Consider the following 9027-nt stretch of genomic DNA (forward strand, 5'->3'; position numbering starts at 1 on the left):
TCTAGCTCTGTGTGCATGTAGCGCGTCAGCATTGCACTTGTGACCATATGTTGAATAAGATTCTTACTCTTTACCCTCCCATCTGACCTGCCTTAAAGTTTTGCCCAAGGGAGTTGACTCACCTAGTATGCACCAAAGGAGGCAGAATTAACGTGGAGGATTGGGTTTGGTCATAAGTCCTTACCTGTACATAAACTACCATTTAAATGTGCCCCTCCAGACAGACATGCAAGTTGGAAAAATATTATACAAATGAAGAAAAATGCCACAAAAGTTATTGAACTAAAACTGTACTGGTGGGAAACATACCAATTTCAACTAGTATTAAAATATATTATTACATTAAGTTGGCTATTAAGAGAAGTTGAATACCTAACATGATATCTTGAAGTAAATTTTAAAAAAGTACCCAGGTCAAAATTCATGCTAGAAATTGTTTGCTTTATAGCATCACATGCTAATTTCTAGCAAGAAAAACTAGCATAAACTAGCAAAAATCTTTGCTTTTTCTAGCAAACTTACTAGCATGCCATGCAGTGTTTTGGAACACTTTTCATGCTTTAAAGCATACCAATTCTAGCTTGTGTTGCTTTTATTGTTTGCTTTTCTAGCAAGATTTCTACCACAGGGTGCTTTATTTATAAGCTAGTCTAGCAAGATTTCTAGCATCTGTTGCTTTTTATTTTTTGCTTTTATAGCAAGATTTCTAGCATCTGTTGCTTTTTATTTTTGCTTTTGTAGCAAGATTTCTAGCATATGTTGCTTTTATTTTTTTGCTTTTATAGCAAGATTTCTAGCATCTGTTGCTTTTTATTTTTGCTTTTGTAGCAAGATTTCTAGCATCTGTTGCTTTTTATTTTTTGCTTTTATAGCAAGATTTCTAGCATCTGTTGCTTTTTATTTTTGCTTTTCTAGCAAGATTTCTAGCATACGTTGCTTTTATTTTTTGACTTTTGTAGCAAGATTTCTAGCATACGTTGCTTTTTTCTCCTGCTTGCAAAGCAAGATTTCTAGCACATGCTGCTTTTATTTTTTGCTTTTATAGCAAGATTTCTAGCACACACTGCTTTTATTTGTTGCTAGTCTACCATAGTTTCTACCATCTGTTGCTTTTCTAGCTTGATTTCTACCTTTTGTCTTGCTTTAATTTCTGCTACTCCAGCTACCTTCTTACCACCCACTGTTGGTTTAATTTTTCACTTTTATAGCATTAAACAAGTGTCTTTCACCGAGGTTATTATAAAATTCATTTCAGACTTATATAATAAATTACTAACCTCTCCAGTGCTAAATAAAAATGGCATGCAATAAATAGGAAAATAAAAGTACAAAGAACACTTAAAATCAAATTTATTCAATTAAACTTTATTGTAACGCAGATTCTGAATTTTATCGGATAAATATTTGTTCCTTCTCTTCATCTCGGTCTCAATTCCAGAGGAGTCCTTCCCTCTTTTCAGTAGATATTTTCTCATTTTGCTCTAAAAAAAAAAAAAAAAAGAATGAACAAATAACAAAACAAATAAAATAAAGCAATAAAGGATTTCTAACGTAGCACTTTGAAACGCCTCAAACTAATGCAGAACATTACACTGCAGTGAGACATATTTTGAACCCACATCATATATAGTGCAACTTAAAAGAAGTTACAATATTTATAGCCCATAAACAAAATGAGCATTAACTTCACATCTTATCGAGAACTTAGAATTTTCTGCAAGGCATTAATTTTTGCTAGCCAGTCATAATCCAAAGATTTAAGTTTTGGACGTATTTCAACTGTTTGTATATGATCAACTTTTGGTTCTGTTCAAATGAAATTGGCAAAATCACAATATCTTCCTTTTGTGAAATCTACAACCTGCAAAAATAAGTGCTTTTCACTACCTTTGAACAAAAGTGTACACACAAAATAGCCTAAAATGGTAAAAAATCACTCTAAGACAACTGGCGTATTTTCTCAGAACACCAAGAACTTGAAATGCAGGGCTAGAAAAGCATTTACAATTTTACATGCCCAGCCAGGCATGTTTATACATGCTGGAATGAAATTTGTACATACCCAGTTTTTTCTTTTGTATATGAATAAAAACATTTGAATGTGTCGTATAGCATTAATCAGACAAAAAAAATAATTTAACAGCTTTATATGATGACTAATGATTTTTATTTGTCCAAATATGATTTTAGCGGTACCATTTGCAATCGATTTTGAGCTACAGTAACTTTTCAATAAAATATGAAATAATCAAGTTTTAGAAGAAATTTTTGATCAAAAACTACAAAGATTCATCCCACACCGAAAATTTTACATGCCCTGGATATGTCATTAGGGGGCAGATACAGAATTAAATTTTGGAAGGGGCCCGAAAATTGAATAGTGTATAGACCCTGCATACAATGTTTCACACCAAAAATTTCATGACTTGAATTTAAAGGTTTCTTTTAGGATCACTTAAGCCTTTTATCTACTTTTAGGTACAAAAATATATGTATTAATATGCTTTGAATGTGGATGTAAAATATCTTTGAAATTTCACACAAAGTAAATACTAAACCCAATATAATATTACAGAGATGCTATAAAATGAACAAATTTCATGAGGACATTATCATAATATGGTTATCACACTGACTGCAAGGTTATTAAATAAACCCACACATTATTTGAGTTTAAACTTCCAAATACACCCAAAAATTTATACATGCAGGGTGAGTCGAAACTCTCGAGCAAAACTTTAAGGGGTACAGAGGGGAGGATAAAAAGCATGAATCACGTAGGAAGCTATGGTCGCACAAGGCTGATGAGCTGTATCCACACAAAGCTGGAAAAACTGATGGAAGCAAAACCGGTAAAATTCACACACACACACATTACATAAAGAAGATTTTACACAACACTTTAGCTTTCAAGAAAGGTTTAAAGTAGTTGGCTGAAATTTATAGCCTATAGCTGTAATACATGTGTGGCAATAACAAAGCACTTAATATCGCACTAACAAGCCATTTTTAATAAACTTTTATTATTGCTGCTCTTTTGTTGGGACAGCACATATTAGATACTACAGGTCATAACTTCTAACTACTTGCAGATCCCACAAGGGTGGAGGGGCACTAAAAGTGCCAGCAGCCCCTAATGGCACAGAAAACCAGTAGGCGGTTAGGGGTCCTGCTGATTTTTTGCAGGGGGCCTCAAAATTTATAGATCACGGCCTGGCTCTAAACCTTTTTTTAAAATCAAAACTCTTACGTAAAATTTTCTTTGTGTAATCAACTTGAGACTCCTTTTGCATCCATCAGTTTCTAGCTCTGTGTGCATGTAGCGCGTCAGCATTGCACTTGTGACCATATGTTGAATAAGATTCTTACTCTTTACCCTCCCATCTGACCTGCCTTAAAGTTTTGCCCAAGAGAGTTGACTCACCTAGTATGCACCAAAGGAGGCAGAATTAACGTGGAGGATTGGGTTTGGTCATAAGTCCTTACCTGTACATAAACTACCATTTAAATGTGCCCCTCCAGACAGACATGCGAGTTGGAAAAATATTATACAAATGAAGAAAAATGCCACAAAAGTTATTGAACTAAAACTGTACTGGTGGGAAACATACAAATTTCAACTAGTATTAAAATATATTATTACATTAAGTTGGCTATTAAGAGAAGTTGAATACCTAACATGATATCTTGAAGTAAATTTTAAAAAAGTATAATGGCAAATATTATATTCTTGAAGTATAATTGAAAAAATTTTAAAGAAAATACAATACTACTAAGTATCACAGCACTTGTTAATACTTAAATAAAATGCAGTGACGATCAATCAGTTTCGCAAAATATCTACGTGGGGTTTAACCCTTCACACATCACGTGTACACCACGCACATGTCGACACCAACCAACAGAAAGTTTTCAAATCTTATCCTTTCCAAGGGTAAGAAGCCCAGGTAAGAAGAATGAGTTCAGGCTCTGACTAAATATCAGAAAGTTGCAGGCGCCAACTTCTGCATTTTTTTTAGCTTTAATTGTATCAATTTTTATATCTAAGCTAGAAAGTTGCCCGTTAAGGTATGATAGAGGTGAAAATTGCTTCTACTCGTCAACATTTGAACGAAGTTATTGCCTGTTTCGTGATATTTTGGTAGTTTTTACATTTGAAAGATATTATTTGATGTCTTATTTTGTTTATTTTGCGAAATATTTTAAATTGCAAAAAAACCGCTTCACTTGCTAAATAGAGTTTTAAAGTATCTGTAAATATAATTTAATGATTTGACAAAAAGTTTTAAGTTCCAAAGAAACTTTAATAGGTTTTTTTTTCTTTGAAATGGTGTGTACGCATTTTATACAAAGAAAAATTATCATTTTACATCAGAGGGAGAGCAGGCATAAATTTTTTTTTATTCATTGGATTTCCATTAAATTTTTAGCACGGGCATCGTGGTGCGGGTACTGCTAGTTAGAAATAAAAGGAGGAAGTTAAAATTAAAAAAAGGACTAAAAGAGCTATTTTTCTGATTAGAAGTCCTGATTCCTGGAAAGAAAAAAAAAACTTATATTTAGTGGCAAATTTGCTAGTTTTTAAAATACATTTTGCAAAACTAATACCACTCTAAACATTTGAATGAAACATTTTTTGTCAATGAATGAAACAGGAAATACTCATGACAGTTGGGTTAGTTTTTCCACACACACACACACACGCACGCATGTATATAAAGGGAACAAAGAGGGGGGGGGGGTTAGTTAGAGTTGATTTGATTGGATGGGATTCTCTCCTTCCCTCTAATTTAAAAAAAAATATGAATGCAATTTTTGAAAGGGAATGGAAAAAAAAACCCACTTAAACCAAAAAAACATTTTAAAAATTTTAACTTTAAAAAAATATATGATTTTGATTAGTAAAGTACAACTGCATTTTACTTTACAACTTGATGCATTGATTCAAATGAAAAAACTATTTAATTTTACAGTAGGAAATCTCAAGTTTAACTTGAACACACTGGAAAGATTCAAATTTGCTTAAGAGATATTAAAATTTTGCAGAAAAAAAACCTCTTAATGGACACAGAAATAGTTAAGTATTTGAAAAAGCCATAACTCCTTGCAAAACAGAAGGGGGAGGGATAAAAATGCAATTTTTTGAATTTAATCAAAAATGAAATGTTGGAGGTGTCTCTGACTACAGGTTCTGGACTTCAATTTTCGAAAAATATTTCTAATGAAGTAGAGGATTCAATAAATGCAAACATTTCTTTGGTGAACTGTTGGTAAAATTGGCTATTCATAAATTTTTTCTTTTCTTTTTAAGGAATACAGCTATGATGATTTTATCCAATGTCTGGAATACTGTTTATTTAAAAACAATAAAAAAAGAAAGTTTCTTATTGTTTTTCTTTTTTAAATCATTAACTTTTATGTAATATAATTCACAAATAAATGAGTAATGTAGTTTTTCCAGAAAAATTAGATTGAACTTTAATGTTTTAGTAGTAATTCTAATAAAATTAAGCTTCTAAATTTCTATAAATGGAATCTTTTCTTCGTAAGTTCATACTTGGATATATGGAGGTCCGGCTGTATTATATTATTATCAGTATTCAGCACACTGAGGTGTTTGGTAAATCCCTAGAAAATTGTATCAAAACATAGCTTTTTCTTTTTAGAAAAAAGGGGAATTTACGAGAATTCGAACAACACCAACTTGTTACAATACAAATGCCATAAAACAATAACTAATTCACTGCAGCTTAAGCTTGACAACAGAGATGTGGTTGATGAACTGGAAGCAATTAATTTTGTAGTATGTATGTTCGGTGAGCAAACAATTTCATTTGTTTGCTTTGGAATATTAAGGCTATCTAGTCACACTTGACAAATTTTTTTAGCAAACCATCATACAATAAGTGGTGTCTTAAGTTTGAAGTACGGGAATGTGGGACAAAGTGTAAGAGTTAAAATAACTTACTTGTTGCAAATTGGAAATTTGTTTCAAAAATTACAGCACATAAAGAATCCCCCCCCCTTTTTTTTTTATCAAGGGGCAAAGAGAAAAATAAAATATTTTTTGTCTGAAATATTTTCCATCTGATTATCAACACCATTTTGGGTTAAATAAATGATTAACTAAAATAATTAATAAATTAATAAAGAGATAGTGAAAGAATAAACAAAAAAATTATAGTAATTTGAATTTTTGGCATCTTGAATTTAAATTATGTTTTTTGCAATCACGAGAGTGTATGCGTGTGTTTGTGTGGACTCATGTGTGTGGGTGGGTGTGTGTGTATGTATGCATGCATGTGTGTGCGCGTGTTGTGTGTGTACCCGCATGTGTGTGTGTGTGTAGGCGTTCGTGTGTGTGTGTGTATATAGGCATGTGTGTTTGTGTCAGTGTGCAGGCATGAGTGTGTGTAGGCGTGTGTGTGTAAGATATGGACGCAACCTGGAGACGGTTTTCGCTAGAGGAGCAGCACCGTGAGGCGGCTGGTCGACGGTGGTGCGGCAGAGGGAGGCGGGTTAAAGTATAAGTTGTATAAATAAGTTGATTGATTAATACATGCGAAACAATAAACGAGCAAATAAAATAATGCTTTAATAAGTCAATATGTAAATGAATGATTAAAGTAGTGAATTTTTATGCAAAGGAATGCATATGAATTTATTTGTAAATTAATATACAAGTGATAAAAGAAATGAATAAGTACATGGAATAAACTATTCTACTTTACCTCGCATGCACATGATTAATTGGAAAAAACATTTAAAATAAAACTAAGCTTAGTAATAATTGAGTAAAAACTGCACTGATAGGCCTCAAGTAGTACTAAAAATGTTAATAATAAAAACTATTTCATTTTAAAATTACAAAAATAATTTTTGAGTTACAGTCATCCCTTGCTACTTTGCGCTTCGACTTTCGGGGCTTCACTACATTGCGATTTTTTCTGGGTTTTTTTTTTTTTCAAATATAGTAATAATCCTTTTTTATGCCCTGTAAATTTTTTCCCACTAAAGAATAACAAAGTATGTCCTTTTAGTAAGATAAGCTCTTCTGAGGGGCTATAGTTGGACTAGTTAAGGGAGTGAAGGTACAAAATTGGCGAAGAAAGTGTAGGGAATCGCTATCTCATTTTAACCGTTCAACACTAACTGGAAAGTATAAATCATTGTATTGTTAGGGGATAAATACATACATTTCTATATAGTGTTCACAATGTACAAGCTTTTTAAGTTGTATATATAATACCTTTAATGAGGATAAGTAAAGAGGAAGAACGGGGGCACATATTCATCATCGAACAAGTTGAGCTGTTTTCACAGATTAGTAGTAATGTTTAAGAACTGCATATTGTGCGTGTAGCTTAGTTTTAACAAAGTAATGAAAATGTGATGGGGATTAAGAGAGCTGTTTAATATTTAGGGGGCTCTAACTATGTTAAAACCTATTTAAATTGTCGTAAGTTGGTTTTATGCACTCTAATTAGGAAAAAAAAACATTTGGTTTATAAATAAATCCTACTTCGCGGAAATTCAGTTATTGCAGTAAAGTCTGGAGCGAATTGACCACGATAAACGAAGGTTGACTGTACAACAAAATATTACCAAATGAGTACCAATTTCTCAAAACTGCTTGTATTTATTAGCTTACGCTTTGACCTTCAGAGATAACTTTTTCTGACTCGAGAAGCCTAAATGTATTTTAAAATATTACTAGATATATTGTACTAAAAACAGGGTAAATATTTCACAATTTTACTTTGCCCCACATTCCCCTACTGATATTTTCAAAACTAATATCACTTACCTGTGATGAGAAAGGACTTGCAATTCCACTCTCCTACTTGAAAATCTTAGTGCAAAGAAGGCATCTTATTTTGTTCTTAAAGGCTGCAAAAAAAAGTTGCTTTAAACTAAAAGATAAATAAGAAATAAATACCTTTGTGCAGGGAAGTAAATAGTAATGAACAACGTTTTAATGCACAAAAATAGCAGACAACTGCATACCCGTGTTTTGGGTCTTTACATACAAAAGCTCACCACTTTACATTGAAAAAGAGTTCCTGTAACTCCAAAACACGTGTATGCAGTAACCCGATGATTTTGTTCATTAAAACTTTGTTCATTACTATTTAAAAGATAAATAATACAATGTATAGCTTGAGTAGAGCATTAATACTAATTCCGTGTAATTATATTTTCTTGAAAGTTTTATTTCCTAAATTAAAAGATCTTACTAAATATTTTTTAATAACTTGTGTGTTATTTTAGAATATTCATTATTTTTAAAATTCAACACAAAGCCTAGCTAGTCTTTTTAAAAAATTACGCACGAAAACTGTCAAGAATTGCTAAGGAAAATTTAGGAAATAGCTACCCTTTAAAAGTCAAAATGATTAATCTTTAAATTAAGTAGTTACTAAGAAAAAAAATCTTAACATGTTTCGTAAATTATAAAACTCAAACCATTAAGTCATTGAAACATTCCATTTTGGCAGAAAACTGGTTGACTGAAAGAACTAAATTTTCAATTTTAATACAGTATTTTACTTGTGTACAGTACTTACATATTTTAAATGGTTACTGCATATCTAAATATCAACAATACAAATTTTTATTTTCCTTACCCCTTTCCTTATGATTCACTATAATGTGCAAGTGCCAAATCTCAGTTTGTCCGTACTAAAAAGCATAGGTGCACCGAATAACATATTTTACCCAATATCTAATCTTATACATATAAAATCTGAGTATCTATCTATCTATCTATCTATCTATGTCCAAGCTTCTTCTCCCGAACGACAGTGAACTGACCATCGAACCAGGTATCGATGGATTCGTCATCTTCCCGTCTTCATGTTTGGCTATTTAACATAATCCTCCGATAATAATTAGCGGAGATATCAATTAAAAATTATTAATTATGACTCTTAGATTTCAAAATAAAATCCATATTTTTCGAAGGCTTTCCTCCATTCAAATTATTATTCAGTGCTTCAACTCAACTTTCCGGATGAACGCTTTTAT

At 31.9% G+C, this 9027-nt stretch overlaps 1 long non-coding RNA gene across 1 annotated transcript; it reads right to left on the bottom strand.

Moving 5' to 3' along the window:
• Positions 1 to 1333: 1333 nt before the first annotated feature.
• On the bottom strand, positions 1334 to 8711 carry LOC129218518 (uncharacterized). The gene is made up of 2 exons (XR_008580333.1): positions 7808 to 8711; positions 1334 to 1481 (listed from the first exon to the last, which is right to left on the bottom strand). It is a non-coding gene; the product is annotated as an uncharacterized LOC129218518 (long non-coding RNA).
• Positions 8712 to 9027: the final 316 nt, after the last annotated feature.

This window comes from Uloborus diversus, chromosome 3 (assembly GCF_026930045.1).
Source record: "Uloborus diversus isolate 005 chromosome 3, Udiv.v.3.1, whole genome shotgun sequence".
NCBI lineage: Eukaryota > Metazoa > Arthropoda > Arachnida > Araneae > Uloboridae > Uloborus > Uloborus diversus.